A 21,128-nucleotide genomic window follows, 5' to 3' on the forward strand; every position below is an offset into this window, starting at 1 on the left:
GTGGTGCGTATGGTGTATACAGTGTGTGTGTGTGTGTGTGTGTGTGGTGCGTACGGTGTATACAGTGTGTGTGTGGTGTGTACGGTGTATACAGTGTGTGTGTGTGTGTGTGGTGCGTACGGCGTATACAGTGTGTGTGTGTGGTGAGTACGGTGTATTCAGTGTGTGTGTGGTGCGTACGGTGTATACAGCGTGTGTTTGTGTGTGTGTGGTGCGTACGGCGTATACAGTGTGTGTGTGTGGTGCGTACGGTGTATACAGTGTGAGTGTGGTGCGTACGGTGTATACAGTGTGTGTTTGTGTGTGTGTGGTGCGTATGGTGTATACAGTGTATGTGTGTGTGTGGTGCATATGGCGTATACAGTGTGTGTGTGGTGCGTACGGTGTATACAGTGTGTGTGTGGTGCTTACGGTGTATACAGTATGTGTGTGTGGTGTGTACGGTGTATACAGTATGTGTGTGGTGTCCGTACAGTGTATACAGTGTGTGTGTGTGGTGTGTACGGTGTATATAGTGTGTGTGTGTGTGGTGCGTACGGCGTATACAGTATGTGTGTGGTCTCCGTACAGTGTATACAGTGTGTGTGTGTGGTGTGTACGGTGTATACAGTGTGTCTTTGTGTGTGTGGTGCGTACGGTGTATACAGTGTGTCTTTGTGTGTGGTGCGTACGCCGTATACAGTGTGTCTTTGTGTGTGGTGCGTACGCCGTATACAGTGTGTCTTTGTGTGTGGTGTGTACGGTGTATACAGTGTGTCTTTGTGTGTGGTGCGTATGGCGTATACAGTGTGTGTGGTGCGTATGGCGTATACAGTGTGTGTGTGGTGTCCGTACGGTGTATACAGTGTGTCTTTGTGTGTGGTGCGTACGCCGTATACAGTGTGTCTTTGTGTGTTGTGCATATGGCGTATACAGTGTGTGTGGTGCGTACGGCGTATACAGAGTGTGTCTTTGTGTGTGGTGCGTATGGCGTATACAGTGTGTGTGGTGCGTATGGCGTATACAGTGTGTGTGTGGTGTCCGTACGGTGTATACAGTGTGTGTGTGTGGTGTGTACGGTGTATACAGTGTGTTTGTGTGGTGTGTACGGTGTATACAGTGTGTTTGTGTGGTGCGTATGGCGTATACAGTGTGTGTGGTGCGTACAGCGTATACAGAGTGTGTCTTTGTGTGTGGTGCGTATAGCGTATATGACGCGCCCCTGGGCCTGTGCTGAGTAGCGTTGCGCACGCGGGAGCCTACCCGGAGCCGGATCTGATAGGGGTAGTAGTCTCGTGGCGGTGACCCGGTCCGTGCCCAGGGAGTCAAGCTGAGTGGCAGTATATTAGCAGTAGATGTAGGACGACTACGCCACCCGTTGAATGCAGCTATGGAGCTGCCGCTGCAGGGCAGACCGCTGAGGCCGGTGGAAGGATGGTGCAGCGTGGATGGTATAACCCCCAACGGGAGGGGTATGGCCTCAGGGCAGCCGACGTGGATGATGGGGGTAGTAGGAACCACTCAGAGACGATGCGGTGTAGTTCAGGGTCTTTACTGGTGACAAAGATAGACCCTCCCGGAGTACTGGCTAGCGGTCGGGGCCTGGTCAGTCCTTGAGCAGATGGGATCCCCCTTGGCCAGGTGGAGTTGTAGGCCTCCCCAACTAATTGTACTCTTCTGGCTTCCTTGCTAGAGGCGGGTAAAGGTAGCCCACGTCCCTGAGTGTACCGTGTGGTGCTCACCCGTATGGCCGGTGACTCGGGGCCTTCTAGTGGCTTCCGCTCCACGACGGCGGTGCTGGTCCCACGCGTGTGACCGTGCCTTCGGGTTTCTTGGCCAGAGGACCTGAAATCCCCTGCCGGGCGGTTTCTGCTGCTGGGTCTGGGTTAATCCCCACAGCCTCGGACTCCGGGTCCGGTGGTAACTCTTCAATCAGGGCGAGCTCTTCAGCTGCCAGCCCCTGATTCCTTTTAGCACTGCTCCCACTGAGCTCCTGATCTTTCTTTCCTATGCTGCTCCTCTTCTTCTCTCTACTCTACTCACTAACCCTGCCTCAGCCCCAGCTTTATATAGGGGAAGTTCTTCCCCTCCCAGGACTGGGCAGGAGGTGTGGCATGCATAGGATTCCTGACCAAGAGACCTCCCACCTGCTCTCAGACATAATATCTCTATTACTGTGGCAACCAGACCCCTGGGGTGTCACATTCCCCCCTAGTGAAAGTTAGTACTCCGGGACTAAACATACTTTTGTAAACATAACAAGGTGCAAACAATAACATTCCAATAGAGACAACACATAAGGTGGTCACGGCGTGTCCGCAACCGGGTGTAACTTTTGAGGAAAACAAGGGTGTCCATTTCACCAACACAGGGAGACGTAACCAGGTAGGGGTCTGTCCTGCCCCGAGTCCTTAACAGTCTTTCAGTCCGTCCTGGGTTACGCTCCAACTATATACACAAAGGATTCCCGGTAAATCCACCAAAGACTCCTACAAATAACTAGAAACACATAATTATACACAAGCAGCAATAAACAGGTAAACATTAATAAAATAGCTTGAACATTTAAATCCTCCACCGTATGGGCAACTGGCCTCTAGTGACCCTAGTGGACCTACGGAGCTGGTTGATTGGTCCTGAGCTACAGGGTATAGGGGCTGTCAAGGGTAAACTGGGCAGCCGTCTATGGACTCTTTGGCTCACTAGGGGTATGGCAGGCTCACTATAAGCAGAGGGTTGATTCTCCTGGTCTGCTTGTGTGGGGCCTTCTGCCTCCTGGACCGGCTGTTCTTCCAGTTCTACCTGTGTCTCCGTAGGCACTTGGGATGCTGGTTGGAGGAACGTGAGGACGGGTACCACAACAGCACCATTGACTTGAGTCCAAGACCGAGGGAAGTCTCCGAGCACAGTACTAACCATATCTTCCCTTTCCTCTACGGGTCGAGGGTCTTCTTGTTCCTCTTCAGGGTTCCGTAGCTGTTCAGGACACTTCTTCAGGTGATCCCGGGATACAATGGCTGTGGTTTCCCCTCCGTCTTTACTGATTGTACAGATCTTTGGGTTGTCGTGGCTTGAGGGCAGTACGGTGTACGGGTCCTTCTCCCACTGGTCGTCCAACTTGTGGAGGCGTCTCTTCCTCTTCAAGACCTGCTCTCCGGGCACCAGGGGAACAGCGGGAGCATACTGGTTGTAAGTTTTCTCTTGTCTTTCCCTAGCTTGACAGAGGCTACGCTCCACGCTCTCCTGTACTTTCCGGTACTGCTGCTGCCTCTCTGTGTCCCAGTCTGCTTCTGGTGAAGTGTCCTCGGGTGTCAGGACTCCCATCTCCAGATCAACAGGAAGCTTACCAGGTCTTGCCCTCATTAGGTAAGCCGGGGTACAGTTGGTGGAACCTACAGGGATGTGGTTGTATAGGTCCACCAGGTCGGGCAGCTTTTCAGGCCACAGACTACGTTCTTCCAGGGGCAATGTTTTCAGAAGATCTATCACCACCTGGTTCATTTTCTCACAAAGTCCATTAGTTTGCGGGTGATAGGGTGTTGTTCTAATCTTCCGGCATCCATACAGGGTGCAGAACTCCTGGAAGACCTCCGCTTCAAAGGCAGGCCCCTGGTCCGTCAGCACCTGCTCCGGGTATCCATGCGGACGGCAGAAGTGCTGCTGGAAGGCTCTAGCTGCTGTGTGAGCCGTTAAGTCCTTGACGGGGACGACAACCAAGAACCGGGAGTAGTGATCCACGATGGTTAACGCGTAGACGTAGCCACTTCTGCTTGGGGTCAGTTTTACATGATCCAAGGCTACCAGTTCCAACGGCTGTCTGGTGATGATGGACCGCAGGGGAGTCTTCTGGCTGGCACGGTCCCTCCTTCTTAGGTTGCATGGGCCACAGTCTCTGCACCACCTCTCGATGGTTCCTCTCATGCCTACCCAATGGAACCGCCCGCGCAGCAGGAACTCCAGCTTCTTCCATCCGAAATGCCCAGCTCCGTCGTGGTATGCCTCCATCACCATAGCTGCGTTTCTTCTTGGCACCACTACTTGCCAGATTAGTTCATGCGTCCGGGAGTTAACCATTCTGCGGCACAACTTTCCCTTGTAAAGGAACAGTCGACTCTTCTCAGCCCACAGTTGCTTGGCTTCCTCCGGAGCGTCTGAGTCAAGGCGTGCATCTGGCCGAGTCAGCATCTCCTTTACCAGGCGGACGGCAGGGTCACTGTCTTGCGTCTCCACCCAGTTGAAATGAGGTAAGGGGTTGAACGTAGCGGTTTGCTTACTTCTTACACGGTGGGAATACTGGATAGTCCCATGACGGTGGAACGCGGGGAGCTCAACTTCTTCCAGTTCCTCTGAATCTTCCCCTACGTCCGGTAGGTTTGGCATTCTGGACAGGGCGTCTGCGTTGGTATTGGAGCGTCCTGCCCGGTATTTGATTGTAAACTCATAGTTGGACAAGCGGGCCATCCATCTCTGCTCTAGGGCACCGAGTCTTGCAGTGTCCAGGTGTGTCAACGGGTTGTTATCCGTGTACACGGTGAACCGGGAAGAAGCGAGGTAGTGCTTAAAGCGTTCGGTGACTGCCCACACCACTGCCAGGAACTCTAGCTTAAATGAGCTGTAATTCTCAGGGTTTCTTTCGGTGGGTCGCAGTTTTCGGCTGGCGTAAGCAATTACCCGTTCCTTCCCCTGCTGGATCTGGGACAGTACGGCTCCTAGCCCGATGTTACTGGCGTCGGTGTAGAGGATAAAGGGCTGGCTATAATCAGGGTACACCAGGATTTCATCCCCCGTGAGGGCCATCTTCAGCTGGCGGAAGGACTCTTCTTCCAGCTTCTCCCATCTGAAGAGTGGCTTCTGGTTCTTGGCCTTCCTGGACTGGCCTATCAGGAGGTCCTGCATTGGAGCTGCCTTTTTGGTGAAACCGGGAATGAACCTTCGGTAGTAGCCTACCAACCCGAGGAACTGCCTCACTTCCTTTACGCTGGAGGGGCTTGGCCATTCCTTAATTGCGGTGATCTTATCAGGGTCGGGAGCCACTCCGTCAGCACTCACCACGTGTCCCAGGTACTGCACCTTTGGCTTCAGGAGGTGACACTTGGAGGGTTTCACCTTTAGGCCGTAACTTGCCAGAGCTTCGAACACTTCCGCCAGGTGTTTCAGGTGGTCCTCGTAGGTCTTGGAGTAGACGATGTTATCGTCCAGGTATAACAGGACCGTCTCAAAGTTCCGGTGTCCCAGACAGCACTCCATCAGTCGTTGGAAGGTTCCTGGTGCGTTGCAGAGTCCAAACGGCATGCAGGTAAACTCGCTAAGTCCCATCGGGGTGGTGAATGCGGTCTTCTCCCGATCCGCCTCTGCTACAGGAACCTGCCAGTACCCGCTAGTGAGATCCAAGGTGGAGAAGAAGTTAGCAGATTTTAAAGCAGCCAAAGACTCCTCTATTCTTGGTAAGGGGTACGCATCTTTGTGTGTGATACGGTTAATTTTCCGGTAATCTACACACATTCTCATGGTGTTGTCTTTCTTTTTGACCAAGACTAGTGGAGCTGCCCAGGGGCTACAGCTATCCCTGATTACCCCAGCCTCCTTCATGTCTCTAAGCATCCCCTTGGCGTGTTGGTAGTGTGCAGGGGGTACGGGCCGATACCTCTCTTTTATGGGAGGATGGTCTCCCGTGGGGATGTGGTGTTCTACCCCCTTGACTCGCCCGAAGTCTAACGGGTGTTTACTAAACACTCTCTCGTACTCTCGAACCACCCGGTAGACTCCCTGTTTCTGGTGGGAGGGAGTGGAGTCAGTACCCAAATGTAGTTGCTGACACCAATCCTCCATTATTTTCGTAGAGCCGTTACCTTCCTCCGGGTGAGATGGAGGCAAGGGTTCCACAGACTGTATAGAATTTTGGTTGATAGTATATAATTTGGCTAGCGTAGCATACCGGGGCAGGTATACTTCCCTTTTCCCGATATTTATTATACGAACGGGCACCCTCCCATGGCGTACATCAACTACCCCCCGGGCTGTCAAAATGGTGGGCCTACTGTCTGAGTAGACTGGCTCTACCATGGCCTGGTAATCTCTACCTCTCAGACCAATAGCTGCCCGGCACCAAATCATCATTTCACTTTTCGGGGGTATGGCAATAGGGAAAGGGTCACACATTCTTACGCTACCAATCTCACCGCCGGAGAGTTCCACTTGTTGCCGTCGCATCAGTGCCCGGATCTCTTTCTGGAGCACTCGCTGCTGGCCGGAGCTGGCGTTCTTGGCAACCTGCTGTAAAATGAAAATCACCTCTGCAAGACAATTTTCAATCACATTAGTTCCTAGAGTTATCTTTGGGTCACTCTCACGCTTGTCAATGTCCACAATGATCAGTCCCTGTGCTGCCAGTTCGACTCTACCGATTTTAATGGTCATCTCTTTAAATCCGATCTGCGGCACGGGTTGACCATTGCTGGCAATAATACTCAAGTCGTCGTCAGGGTAGCGGGTTATATCCGAGTCATTCCAGTACTGCTTGAAGAGCACGTACGGGATGGTGGTGACCTGTGACCCGGTGTCCAGTAGGGCACTCATAGGAATGCCATCCAGTACCACAGGCAAGACTGGACGTCCTCCCACATATTTGTCGCGCCAGCTCGATGGGCCTGGTGATCTTTTTCCTGGGGGTTGGCCCTCTACCCCAGGTTGTGCCAGTTTAAAGGACAGTACCTTGCCATATGTCCGGGTTGATTGCAGCGGCGGCAGATGGGTTGTCCGTCCTCGTTGTATCGGTCGCTGGGTCTTCCTCTGGCCGGTGGGGTCCTCCTTGGTCGACGCCACGGGATGTCCTCCGGTCCGGATGCCAGCTGGATCTTCCCTGGAGTGGAAACCTGTAAAGACTGCACAGTTCGGGTTAGCGCAGCAACGCTTTTAGCTAGCTCTTGGACCTGATGGTGCAGGTCTGGAGCCGGGTCATTGTTCAAAGCCTGCGCATCAGCCCCCACAGGCCCTGCCGACAAGGGCGCCGCCTCCTGGTGGTAAGCGGTAGTAGGGCGCCTGTGGGTCACAACGCCACCCGGTGCCGGTTCTCGGAGCACCCGGATGGCTCTGTCCTTGAACTGTGCAAAGTCCAGATGAGGATCCTGTAAGGCCATTGCCCGCAACTGGGTTCGGTGGACATTGCAATATAGCCCCTCTATAAATTGTTCGGTCAACAGCCTGTCCTCGTTTCCCACGCTGTCGGGGTCGGTCTGCTTAATGGCTCTCAGGGCCTCTTGTAGGTTTAGTGCATATTCCCTTATACTCTCATGTGATCGCTGCTTGCACCCATAGAATTTAAGCTTAATCTCGGCTGAGGTGCGGGTATCAAAGGTGTCCCTCAGCCGGGTTAGTATCCCCGCGACAGTCCTCCTCCCAGGTGGCCAGGACTTTACCTCCCTTTGGGCTGCCCCGGTTAGTTGGGCCACCAGGATGCTCACTTTTTGCTCTTCTGTGAGGGGGTACACCTGGAAGAGGCTATCCAGCTTTTCTCTAAAGTCATTCAGGGTATGTGACTCCCCTGAGTATTGGGGTAGCCAGGCTGCTCCCGGGATATAGGGCATGGTAAAAGGCATGACTGCAGCAGCGCTGGCGCTGGCGGGGGTTGAGGCAGTGAAGCTCTCCTCCGTATCCGACATCTTCCTCCCCCCTAGTGGACCGTGGCCTACCTTGCGATGATCCTCTTCCGTAGGCCGCGGCTCCGCAGTGGATCGTCAGGGTTGAGGACCTTCCGTCGTGCTCCTGTGACGTCAGCGTCTGCTGGGCTCCTTCCAGGACCTTACGCGACGTCTGGACGTGAGGCGGGGCTTCAGTTCTCGCGCGCTTTTGGAGTCCACGCCCCTCTTCTTCCCACGCGGCGTCTTCAAGATGGCGTCCAACGGCGGGAAAACTCCACGGAAGGCGGGAAGAAGGCTGAAAATGGCGCCGGATGGCGGGAAAACTTCACGGATGGCGGGAAGAAGGCTGAAGATGGCGCCGGATGGCGGGAAACCTCCACGGATGGCGGGAATCTTCACCACTGGTAAGTTTGAACAGTCTTTTTCAGGCACGCAGTACCCGGTGGTTGCGGGCACGAAATCCTGCCGACTACGCCAAAAGCTGACGCGCCCCTGGGCCTGTGCTGAGTAGCGTTGCGCACGCGGGAGCCTACCCGGAGCCGGATCTGATAGGGGTAGTAGTCTCGTGGCGGTGACCCGGTCCGTGCCCAGGGAGTCAAGCTGAGTGGCAGTATATTAGCAGTAGATGTAGGACGACTACGCCACCCGTTGAATGCAGCTATGGAGCTGCCGCTGCAGGGCAGACCGCTGAGGCCGGTGGAAGGATGGTGCAGCATGGATGGTATAACCCCCAACGGGAGGGGTATGGCCTCAGGGCAGCCGACGTGGATGATGGGGGTAGTAGGAACCACTCAGAGACGATGCGGTGTAGTTCAGGGTCTTTACTGGTGACAAAGATAGACCCTCCCGGAGTACTGGCTAGCGGTCGGGGCCTGGTCAGTCCTTGAGCAGATGGGATCCCCCTTGGCCAGGCGGAGTTGTAGGCCTCCCCAACTAATTGTACTCTTCTGGCTTCCTTGCTAGAGGCGGGTAAAGGTAGCCCACGTCCCTGAGTGTACCGTGTGGTGCTCACCCGTATGGCCGGTGACTCGGGGCCTTCTAGTGGCTTCCGCTCCACGACGGCGGTGCTGGTCCCACGCGTGTGACCGTGCCTTCGGGTTTCTTGGCCAGAGGACCTGAAATCCCCTGCCGGGCGGTTTCTGCTGCTGGGTCTGGGTTAATCCCCACAGCCTCGGACTCCGGGTCCGGTGGTAACTCTTCAATCAGGGCGAGCTCTTCAGCTGCCAGCCCCTGATTCCTTTTAGCACTGCTCCCACTGAGCTCCTGATCTTTCTTTCCTATGCTGCTCCTCTTCTTCTCTCTACTCTACTCACTAACCCTGCCTCAGCCCCAGCTTTATATAGGGGAAGTCCTTCCCCTCCCAGGACCGGGCAGGAGGTGTGGCATGCATAGGATTCCTGACCAAGAGACCTCCCACCTGCTCTCAGACATAATATCTCTATTACTGTGGCAACCAGACCCCTGGGGTGTCACATATACAGTGTGTGTGGTGCGTATGGCGTATACAGTGTGTGTGTGGTGTCCGTACGGCGTATACAGTGTGTGTGTGTGTGGTGCGTACGGTGCATATGTAGCACCCTGAGGATTCGGCTGCTACAGGGGTATTGCACCTCAACCCAGAGGTGTGATATTCCACTCCCGGGTAAGGAAGGAGTGTGGAACTGAGCTCAGATAGACTGCATGCACTACATACATCCCATTCCAGAGGAGCAGGCCGACGGCACTCCCACTTAGAAATGTGCAGGTGCGACCGAGCCTGTTCCTGGCTGGAGTGGGAGGGGGGAGGAACATCCCATGTAGTGTAGGGGCAGATAGGGGGAGCAGTCTGGGTAGTGGTAGGAGCTCATTGGGTGCTGGTCACCTGAGCTCACACATAGAGGGATATATAAGGAGGGCACCAACTAGGATCAGGGTCAGACGCAGAGAGTAAGTCAGATGCAGAGGACAAGCCTGCAGAAAGAAACAACAGCCCTGGAGAGAGAGTGGAGTAAAGAAGGAGACCCAGAGGGGGACAAAGAAGGGACCCAAGAACCCAAATAAGAACACCGGGTGAGGAGTCAGCAGAAGGGTACCGGAACCCAAGCTGGTGGGGGTAAAGACATTCCCCAGCCAGAGACCGGAGACCGTGGGCAGAGTCTGTCACGGTCACCCACTACATTCACCCTGAAGGCACACCACATGGAGGGTCAGGGAACCTGAGGCCAAAGGTTGCCCAACAGAAGGCCCGAGGGAGCTGGATTTAGGTGAATCACTGGTGGGGACGGCTGAAGGAAGGACAGAGGGAGAGCTCAGGGCCACGCTCCGGACTTGTTTGGGGGTTGGCCGGATCCAGGACCTGGTGGACGCAGCACGGCTCGGGAGGTCACTTGGAGCTAGAGTGACCAGGAACATCTGCAGTAAGTAAAGACCCTTAACTGCACTACCCGAGTCTGTCATCATTACCGGCTGCACCGCACCACCACAACCCCCATCCTCTGCGCCTGTCCCCTCTGAGGCTATACCCCTCCCGTTGGGGGTTATCCCACCAAGCTGCGCATCCACCATCAGCCTCAGCGGACCCTGCTGCAGCGGCGGCCACAGTGACCGCATCACAACGGGTGGCGTAGTCGACACAACGAACTTTAATAACATCAGTAAAGACTGCCACATAACCCTGAGCTTGACGCCCTGGGCACGGGACCGGGTCACAGCCGCTCGGAGACTACAACCCCCCCCCATCTGATCCGGTGCCGGGTATTCCCCTCAAAACGGAATATGTCCCAGGGGGCGCGTCAACTTTGGCGTAGTCGGCAGGATTACGTGCCCGCAACACCCGGGTACTGCGTGCCTGAAGAAAAGTGCAAGTTTACCTCAGAAAGAAGACTCCTGCCGGTTCCGGAGGGTCCACGCCATCGGACTCCATCACCAGTCGTTTCCCGCCGATTGTCCGCCATTTCCAGCTTGTTCCCGCCATCTGCAGAGTTTCCCGCCACTGGGAAGCGATTCCCGCCAAAACCGCAGATTTCCCGCCTTGGAAGAGCAGCGGACGCCATTATGGGCGTGCCAAAGGAGGGCGAGAGGCCACCTCCCATCGTGGGCCGGGACAGAAAATGGCGCCAAAAGTGGAAACCGCCCCCACCAACAGAGACTGTGATGCTGGAGGTGTCTGTCAGCGTGAAAGAACTACCCCTGGAGCTGACAGTCACCGAGTTGCCCCGGGACCGCCCTCGAAGTGGGAGGAGACGAAAGAAAAGAGCAAAGATGGGTGTCGCTTGGAGCAGTCTAGAACGAGCGCACCCGGAGGCAAGGAGTCTAGAAAGAGAGCACCCGGAGTCGAGGAGAGAAAGAGTAGACCCGGGAATGGAGCGGCAGCAGAGCAGCACCGGCCCGCTGGCCAGGAGCCTGCAGAAGGAAGAAGGAGGAGAGCAGAGCAGCACCGGCCCGCTGGCCAGGAGCCTGCCGGAAGAAGAGCAGAGCAGCACCGACCCGATGGTCAGGAGCCTGCTAGAGTCAACAACCCCGCTAGGCTTAGCGGAGATCCTGGCGCAGCTTCCCCGAGATCGGGAGTGCGCGCGGAGTGCCCTGGAGGGCCTCGCGGGAAGGATGGCCCGAGTGCAGAGGGAGATCCTGGCGGAGTGGGGCCGGGAGATGGCCCAGCAAGCTGGAATCCGCCCACGGAACCCGCTCCCTTGGAAGAAGACACCGACTACCTCTGCGGATGACGCGGGAGGACCCAAGGCCGGAGACGGCGCAGAAGAGGGAGCGAGACGTATGGCAGCAGGTAAGGGGGATGCCTATACCCCATACCGGAAGACCACCCACCTGCCCCAGCTCCCCGTCGCAGAGCCCGAAAGTCCCCCTGCCGTACCCGAGACCGCCATGACACCGCCACCGACTAGGCCCCGACCGGAAGCCGCCGTCGCGACCCCAGTGACGTCACGCGTCGTGACCCGGAGCGTGGCGCAGGAAGAAGAGCCTCCGGCCTGGTCACAGGGCCTAGCGTTTCCGGGCGCCGCATCCAAAGCAGAGCCATCTACCTCCGCGGAGCCTCCGGCCTGGTCGCAAGGCCAGGTAACCCAGGGCGCCGCCGTCCTAACGGTGCCCTTCACCTTCCAGGTGCCCCAGGCCTGGCCGCAAGGCCTGGGCAACCCGGGCGCCATCACCACCGCGCCCGCGCCCGTAATTCCAAGGGTGCCACACCTGGGGGAGGACCTCTTCGGCCAGCTCACATGGCCGGACGGGCGGCCCTTCATCTGGCCCGAAGGGTACCCTGAGCTAGAGCGGCAGCAAAGACTAGGGCCCTTGTGTGAGCCCCTGATCCCGGCTCCAAAGCCCGTGACTCGGGTCTCGCCTCCACTCGAGGAAGCCCAGTTCGTGTGGGACCCCATGGGAGAAGATTTGATGGGGTTCACCGGAGAGACTCGGGCAGCTGCAGCAGAGCGTACCGAGTGTTGCCGTCAACAGCTGGCAGAGTTCAAGAGAGAGCGGGAGGAGAGGCGGGCCAGAGAGCAATGGGCCCGGACCCGCAGCGCGGAGCAAAAGAGCCGGACCAGAAGGGACCCCCGTGCAGCAGATCGTCCCCGTACCATCGGGACGGTAATAAAGTTTAATGCGCAGCATGGGTGGGGCTTCATAAAGGACCAGAACACCATGGGTGACGTCTTCGTTACCCGACGGGATGTCGAGTCCCACCTGCCAGAGGGTCACAAAGGCCGTGACCTCTACGTCGGTGACGAGGTAACGTTCACCCGGCACAAGTGTGCCAAGGGACCTTACGCCCTCCACGTGCATCGCCTGACAGAGGAGGAAGAAAGAAAGAGACGACGAGAATGTTATGATGATGTTTATATGAAAAAGTTTATATATATATAATATTTTATATGTTTTATATGTTTATAAAAATTTGTATGTTTTGGTGTTATTTATGTCTTTACAGCCCGAGGACGTGCTGTGATTTACCAGGGGGGAATGTAGCACCCTGAGGATTCGGCTGCTACAGGGGTATTGCACCTCAACCCAGAGGTGTGATATTCCACTCCCGGGTAAGGAAGGAGTGTGGAACTGAGCTCAGATAGACTGCATGCACTACATACATCCCATTCCAGAGGAGCAGGCCGACGGCACTCCCACTTAGAAATGTGCAGGTGCGACCGAGCCTGTTCCTGGCTGGAGTGGGAGGGGGGAGGAACATCCCATGTAGTGTAGGGGCAGATAGGGGGAGCAGTCTGGGTAGTGGTAGGAGCTCATTGGGTGCTGGTCACCTGAGCTCACACATAGAGGGATATATAAGGAGGGCACCAACTAGGATCAGGGTCAGACGCAGAGAGTAAGTCAGATGCAGAGGACAAGCCTGCAGAAAGAAACAACAGCCCTGGAGAGAGAGTGGAGTAAAGAAGGAGACCCAGAGGGGGACAAAGAAGGGACCCAAGAACCCAAATAAGAACACCGGGTGAGGAGTCAGCAGAAGGGTACCGGAACCCAAGCTGGTGGGGGTAAAGACATTCCCCAGCCAGAGACCGGAGACCGTGGGCAGAGTCTGTCACGGTCACCCACTACATTCACCCTGAAGGCACACCACATGGAGGGTCAGGGAACCTGAGGCCAAAGGTTGCCCAACAGAAGGCCCGAGGGAGCTGGATTTAGGTGAATCACTGGTGGGGACGGCTGAAGGAAGGACAGAGGGAGAGCTCAGGGCCACGCTCCGGACTTGTTTGGGGGTTGGCCGGATCCAGGACCTGGTGGACGCAGCACGGCTCGGGAGGTCACTTGGAGCTAGAGTGACCAGGAACATCTGCAGTAAGTAAAGACCCTTAACTGCACTACCCGAGTCTGTCATCATTACCGGCTGCACCGCACCACCACAACCCCCATCCTCTGCGCCTGTCCCCTCTGAGGCTATACCCCTCCCGTTGGGGGTTATCCCACCAAGCTGCGCATCCACCATCAGCCTCAGCGGACCCTGCTGCAGCGGCGGCCACAGTGACCGCATCACAACGGGTGGCGTAGTCGACACAACGAACTTTAATAACATCAGTAAAGACTGCCACATAACCCTGAGCTTGACGCCCTGGGCACGGGACCGGGTCACAGCCGCTCGGAGACTACAACCCCCCCCCATCTGATCCGGTGCCGGGTATTCCCCTCAAAACGGAATATGTCCCAGGGGGCGCGTCACATACAGTGTGTGTGTGTGGTGCGTACGGTGTATACAGTGTGTGTGGTGCGTACGGCGTATACAGTGTGTGTGTGGTGCGTACGTTGTATACAGTGTGTGTGTGTGGTGCGTACGGTGTATACAGTGTGTGTGTGTGGTGCGTACGGTGTATACAGTGTGTGTGTGGTGCGTACGGTGTATACAGTGTGTGTGTGGTGTGTACGGTGTATACAGTGTGTCTTTGTGTGTGGTGTGTACGGTGTATACAGTGTGTCTGTGTGTGGTGCGTACGGTGTATACAGTGTGTGTGTGGTGCGTACGGTGTATACAGTGTGTGTGTGTGGTGTGTACGGTGTATACAGTGTGTCTTTGTGTGTGGTGCGTACGCCGTATGCAGTGTGTCTTTGTGTGTGGTGCGTATGGCGTATACAGTGTGTGTGGTGCGTACAGCGTATACAGAGTGTGTCTTTGTGTGTGGTGCATATGGCGTATACAGTGTGTGTGGTGCGTATGGCGTATACAGTGTGTGTGTGGTGTCCGTACGGTGTATACAGTATGTGTGTGTGGTGTGTACGGTGTATACAGTGTGTCTTTGTGTGTGGTGCGTACGGTGTATACAGTGTATGTGTGGTGCGTACGGTGTATACAGTGTGTTTGTGTGGTGTGTACGGTGTATACAGTGTGTCTTTGTGTGTGGTGCGTATGGCGTATACAGTGTGTGTGGTGCGTATGGCGTATACAGTGTGTGTGGTGCGTACGGCGTATACAGAGTGTTTCTTTGTGTGTGGTGCATATGGCGTATACAGTGTGTGTTTGTGTGTGTGTGGTGCGTACGGTGTATACAGTGTGTGTGTGTGGTGTGTACGGTGTATACAGTGTGTCTTTGTGTGTGTGTACGGTGTATACAGTGTGTGTGGTGCGTATGGCGTATACAGTGTGTGGTGTGTATGGCGTATACAGTGTGTGTGTGTGTACGGTGTATACAGTGTGTGTGGTGTGTACGGCGTATACAGTATGTGTGGTGTCCGTACGGTGTATAAAGTGTGTGTGTGGTGCGTACGGTGTATAAAATGTGTGTGTGTGTGGTGTGTACGGCGTATACAGAGTGTGTGTGTTGTGCGTATGGCGTATACACTGTGTGTGTGGTGTGTACGGTGTATAAAGTGTGTGTGTGGTGCGTACGGTGTATAAAGTGTGTGTGTGGTGCGTACCGTGTATACAGTGTGTGTGTGGTGTGTACGGTGTATACAGTGTGTCTTTGTGTGTGGTGCGTACGGTGTATACAGTGTGTGTGTGTGGTGCGTACGGTGTATACAGTGTGTGTGTCTGTGGTGTCCGTACGGTGTATAAAGTGTGTGTGTGTGTGTGTGTGGTGCGTACGGTGTATAAAGTGTGTGTGTGTTGCGTACGGTGTATACAGTGTGTGTGTGTGTGGTGTGTACGGTGTATACAGTGTGTGTGGTGCGTACGGCGTATACAGTGTGTGTGTGTGTGTGTACGGTGTATACAGTGTGTGTGGTGTGTACGGCGTATACAGTGTGTGTGGTGTCCGTACTATGTATACAGTGTGTGTGTGTGGTGTCCGTACGGTGTATACAGTGTGTGTGTGTGTGTGGTGCCCGTACGGTGTATGAAGTGTGTGTGTGGTGCGTACGGTGTATACAGTGTGTGTGTGGTGTGTACGGTGTATACAGTGTGTCTTTGTGTGTGGTGCGTACGGTGTATACAGTGTGTGTGTGTGTGGTGTGTACGGCGTATACAGAGTGTGTGTGTTGTGCGTATGGCGTATACAGTGTGTGTGTGGTGTGTACGTTGTATAAAGTGTGTGTGTGGTGCGTACTGTGTATACAGTGTGTGTGTGGTGTGTACGGTGTATACAGTGTGTCTTTGTGTGTGGTGCGTACGGTGTATACAGTGTGTGTGTGTGGTGCGTACGGTGTATACAGTGTGTGTGTCTGTGGTGTCCGTACGGTGTATAAAGTGTGTGTGTGTGTGTGGTGCGTACGGTGTATAAAGTGTGTGTGTGTTGCGTACGGTGTATACAGTGTGTGTGTGTGGTGTGTACGGTGTATACAGTGTGTGTGGTGCGTATGGCGTATACAGTGTGTGTGGTGCGTACGGCGTATACAGTGTGTGTGTGTGTGTACGGTGTATACAGTGTGTGTGGTGTGTACGGCGTATACAGTGTGTGTGGTGTCCGTACTATGTATACAGTGTGTGTGTGTGGTGTCCGTACGGTGTATACAGTGTGTGTGTGTGGTGCGTACGGTGTATACAGTGTGTGTGTGTGGTGTGTACGGTGTATACAGTGTGTCTTTGTGTGTGGTGCGTACGGTGTATACAGTGTGTGTGTGTGGTGCGTACGGTGTATACAGTGTGTGTTGTGTACGGTGTATAAAGTGTGTGTGTGGTGCGTACGGTGTATACAGTGTGTGTGTGGTGTGTACGGTGTATACAGTGTGTCTTTGTGTGTGGTGCGTATGTTGTATACAGTGTGTGTGTGTGGTGCGTACGGTGTATACAGTGTGTGTGTGGTGTGTACGGTGTATACAGTGTGTGTGTGGTGCGTACGGTGTATACAGTGTGTGTGTGGTGCGTACGGTGTATACAGTGTGTGTGTGTGTGGTGTATACGGTGTATAAAGTGTGTGTGTGGTGCGTACGGTTTATACAGTGTGTGTGGTGCGTACGGTGTATACAGTGTGTGTGTGTGGTGTGTGCTGTGTATACAGTGTGTCTTTGTGTGTGGTGCGTACGTTGTATACAGTGTGTGTGTGGTGTGTACGGTGTATAAAGTGTGTGTGTGGTGCGTACTGTGTATACAGTGTGTGTGTGGTGCGTACGGTGTATACAGTGTGTGTGTGTGTGTGGTGTCCGTACGGTGTATACAGTGTGTGTGTGGTGCGTACGGCGTATACAGTGTGTGTGTATGTGGTGTGTACGGTGTATACAGTGTGTGTGTGGTGTCCGTACGGCGTATACAGTGTGTGTGTGTGGTGTGTACGGTGTATACAGTGTGTGTGTGTGTGTGTGTGTGTTGCGTACGGTGTATACAGTGTGTGTGTGGTGCGTACGGCGTATACAGTGTGTGTTTGTGGTGCGTATGGTGTATACAGTGTGTGTGTGTGTGTGTGTGTGTGTGTGTGTGTGGTGCGTACGGTGTATACAGTGTGTGTGTGGTGTGTACGGTGTATACAGTGTGTGTGTGTGTGTGTGTGTGGTGCGTACGGCGTATACAGTGTGTGTGTGTGGTGCGTACGGTGTATACATTGTGTGTGTGGTGCGTACGGTGTATACAGCGTGTGTTTGTGTGTGTGTGGTGCGTACGGCGTATACAGTGTGTGTGTGTGGTGCGTACGGTGTATACATTGTGTGTGTGGTGCGTACGGTGTATACAGTGTGTGTGTGTGTGTGTGTGTGTGGTGCGTACGGTGTATACAGTGTGTGTGTGGTGTGTACGGTGTATACAGTGTGTGTGTGTGTGTGTGTGTGGTGCGTACGGCGTATACAGTGTGTGTGTGTGGTGCGTACGGTGTATACATTGTGTGTGTGGTGCGTACGGTGTATACAGTGTGTGTGTGGTGCGTATGGTGTATACAGTGTGTGTGTTGTGCGTACGGCGTATACAGTGTGTGTGTGTGGTGCGTACGGTGTATACAGTGTGTGTGTGGTGCGTACGGTGTATATAGTATGTGTGTTTGGTGCGTACGGCGTATACAGTATGTGTGTGGTGTCCGTACAGTGTATACAGTGTGTGTGTGTGATGTGTACGGTGTATACAGTGTGTCTTTGTGTGTGTGGTGCGTATGGCGTATACAGTGTGTGTGTGGTGCGTACGGTGTATACAGTGTGTCTTTGTGTGTGGTGCGTACGCCGTATACAGTGTGTCTTTGTGTGTGGTGCATACGCCGTATACAGTGTGTCTTTGTGTGTGGTGTGTACGGTGAATACAGTGTGTCTTTGTGTGTGGTGCGTATGGCGTATACAGTGTGTGTGGTGAGTAAGGCGTATACAGTGTGTGTGGTGCGTATGGCGTATACAGTGTGTGTGTGGTGTCCGTACGGCGTATACAGTGTGTGTGTGTGTGGTGCGTACGGTGCATACAGTGTGTGTGTGTGGTGCGTACGGTGTATACAGTGTGTGTGGTGCGTACGGCGTATACAGTGTGTGTGTGGTGCGTACGTTGTATACAGTGTGTGTGTGTGGTGCGTACGGTGTATACAGTGTGTGTGTGTGGTGCGTACGGTGTATACAGTGTGTGTGTGGTGCGTACGGTGTATACAGTGTGTGTGTGGTGTGTACGGTGTATACAGTGTGTCTTTGTGTGTGGTGTGTACGGTGTATACAGTGTGTCTTTGTGTGTGGTGCGTACGGTGTATACAGTGTGTGTGTGGTGCGTACGGTGTATACAGTGTGTGTGTGTGGTGTGTACGGTGTATACAGTGTGTCTTTGTGTGTGGTGCGTACGCCGTATGCAGTGTGTCTTTGTGTGTGGTGCGTTTGGCGTATACAGTGTGTGTGGTGCGTATGGCGTATACAGTGTGTGTGGTGCGTACAGCGTATACAGAGTGTGTCTTTGTGTGTGGTGCGTACGGTGTATACAGTGTGTGTGTGGTGCGTACGGTGTATACAGTGTGTGTGTGTGGTGTGTACGGTGTATACAGTGTGTCTTTGTGTGTGGTGCGTACGCCGTATGCAGTGTGTCTTTGTGTGTAGTGCGTATGGCGTATACAGTGTGTGTGGTGCGTATGGCGTATACAGTGTGTGTGTGGTGTCCGTACGGTGTATACAGTATGTGTGTGTGGTGTGTACGGTGTATACAGTGTGTCTTTGTGTGTGGTGCGTACGGTGTATACAGTGTATGTGTGGAGCGTACGGTGTATACAGTGTGTTTGTGTGGTGTGTACGGTGTATACAGTGTGTCTTTGTGTGTGGTGCGTACGCCGTAAACAGTGTGTCTTTGTGTGTGGTGCGTATGGCGTATACAGTGTGTGTGGTGCGTATGGCGTATACAGTGTGTGTGGTGCGTACGGCGTATACAGAGTGTTTCTTTGTGTGTGGTGCATATGGCGTATACAGTGTGTGTTTGTGTGTGTGTGGTGCGTACGGTGTATACAGTGTGTGTGTGTGGTGTGTACGGTGTATACAGTGTGTCTTTGTGTGTGTGTACGGTGTATACAGTGTGTGTGGTGCGTATGGCGTATACAGTGTGTGGTGTGTATGGCGTATACAGTGTGTGTGTGTGTGTGTGTGTGTACGGTGTATACAGTGTGTGTGGTGTGTACGGCGTATACAGTATGTGTGGTGTCCGTACGGTGTATAAAGTGTGTGTGTGGTGCGTACGGTGTATAAAATGTGTGTGTGTGTGGTGTGTACGGCGTATACAGAGTGTGTGTATTGTGCGTATGGCGTATACAGTGTGTGTGTGGTGTGTACGGTGTATAAAGTGTGTGTGTGGTGCGTACGGTGTATAAAGTGTGTGTGTGGTGCGTACTGTGTATACAGTGTGTGTGTGGTGTGTACGGTGTATACAGTGTGTCTTTGTGTGTGGTGCGTACGGTGTATACAGTGTGTGTGTGTGGTGCGTACAGTGTATACAGTGTGTGTGTCTGTGGTGTCCGTACGGTGTATAAAGTGTGTGTGTGTGTGTGTGTGGTGCGTACGGTGTATAAAGTGTGTGTGTGTTGCGTACGGTGTATACAGTGTGTGTGTGTGGTGTGTACGGTGTATACAGTGTGTGTGGTGCGTACGGCGTATACAGTGTGTGTGTGTGTGTGTACGGTGTATACAGTGTGTGTGGTGTGTACGGCGTATACAGTGTGTGTGGTGTCCGTACTATGTATACAGTGTGTGTGTGTGGTGTCCGTACGGTGTATACAGTGTGTGTGTGTGTGGTGCCCGTACGGTGTATGAAGTGTGTGTGTGGTGCGTACGGTGTATACAGTGTGTGTGTGGTGTGTACGGTGTATACAGTGTGTCTTTGTGTGTGGTGCGTACGGTGTATACAGTGTGTGTGTGTGTGGTGTGTACGGCGTATACAGAGTGTGTGTGTTGTGCGTATGGCGTATACAGTGTGTGTGTGGTGTGTACGGTGTATAAAGTGTGTGTGTGGTGCGTACTGTGTATACAGTGTGTGTGTGGTGTGTACGGTGTATACAGTGTGTCTTTGTGTGTGGTGCGTACGGTGTATACAGTGTGTGTGTGTGGTGCGTACGGTGTATACAGTGTGTGTGTCTGTGGTGTCCGTACGGTGTATAAAGTGTGTGTGTGTGTGTGGTGCGTACGGTGTATAAAGTGTGTGTGTGTTGCGTACGGTGTATACAGTGTGTGTGTGTGGTGTGTACGGTGTATACAGTGTGTGTGGTGCGTACGGCGTATACAGTGTGTGTGTGTGTGTGTACGGTGTATACAGTGTGTGTGGTGTGTACGGCGTATACAGTGTGTGTGGTGTCCGTACTATGTATACAGTGTGTGTGTGTGGTGTCCGTACGGTGTATACAGTGTGTGTGTGTGTGGTGCCCGTACGGTGTATGAAGTGTGTGTGTGGTGCGTACGGTGTATACAGTGTGTGTGTGGTGTGTACGGTGTATACAGTGTGTCTTTGTGTGTGGTGCGTACGGTGTATACAGTGTGTGTGTGTGGTGCGTACGGTGTATACAGTGTGTGTTGTGTACGGTGTATAAAGTGTGTGTGTGGTGCGTACGGTGTATACAGTGTGTGTGTGGTGTGTACGGTGTATACAGTGTGTCTTTGTGTGTGGTGCGTATGTTGTATACAGTGTGTGTGTGTGGTGCGTACGGTGTATACAGTGTGTGTGTGGTGTGTACGGTGTATACAGTGTGTGTGTGGTGCGTACGGTGTATACAGTGTGTGTGTGGTGCGTACGGTGTATACAGTGTGTGTGTGTGTGGTGTATACGGTGTATAAAGTGTGTGTGTGGTGCGTACGGTTTATACAGTGTGTGTGGTGCGTACGGTGTATACAGTGTGTGTGTGTGGTGTGTGCTGTGTATACAGTGTGTCTTTGTGTGTGGTGCGTACGTTGTATACAGTGTGTGTGTGGTGTGTACGGTGTATAAAGTGTGTGTGTGGTGCGTACTGTGTATACAGTGTGTGTGTGGTGCGTACGGTGTATACAGTGTGTGTGTGTGTGGTGTCCGTACGGTGTATACAGTGTGTGTGTGGTGCGTACGGCATATACAGTGTGTGTGTATGTGGTGTGTACGGTGTATACAGTGTGTGTGTGGTGTCCGTACGGCGTATACAGTGTGTGTTTGTGGTGCGTATGGTGTATACAGTGTGTGTGTGTGTGTGTGTGTGTGTGTGGTGCGTACGGTGTATACAGTGTGTGTGTGGTGTGTACGGTGTATACAGTGTGTGT

Source organism: Phyllobates terribilis, unplaced genomic scaffold (assembly GCF_046119375.1).
Source record: "Phyllobates terribilis strain yellow unplaced genomic scaffold, ASM4611937v1 Scaffold_10__3_contigs__length_209671492, whole genome shotgun sequence".
In the NCBI taxonomy this organism is placed as follows: domain Eukaryota; kingdom Metazoa; phylum Chordata; class Amphibia; order Anura; family Dendrobatidae; genus Phyllobates; species Phyllobates terribilis.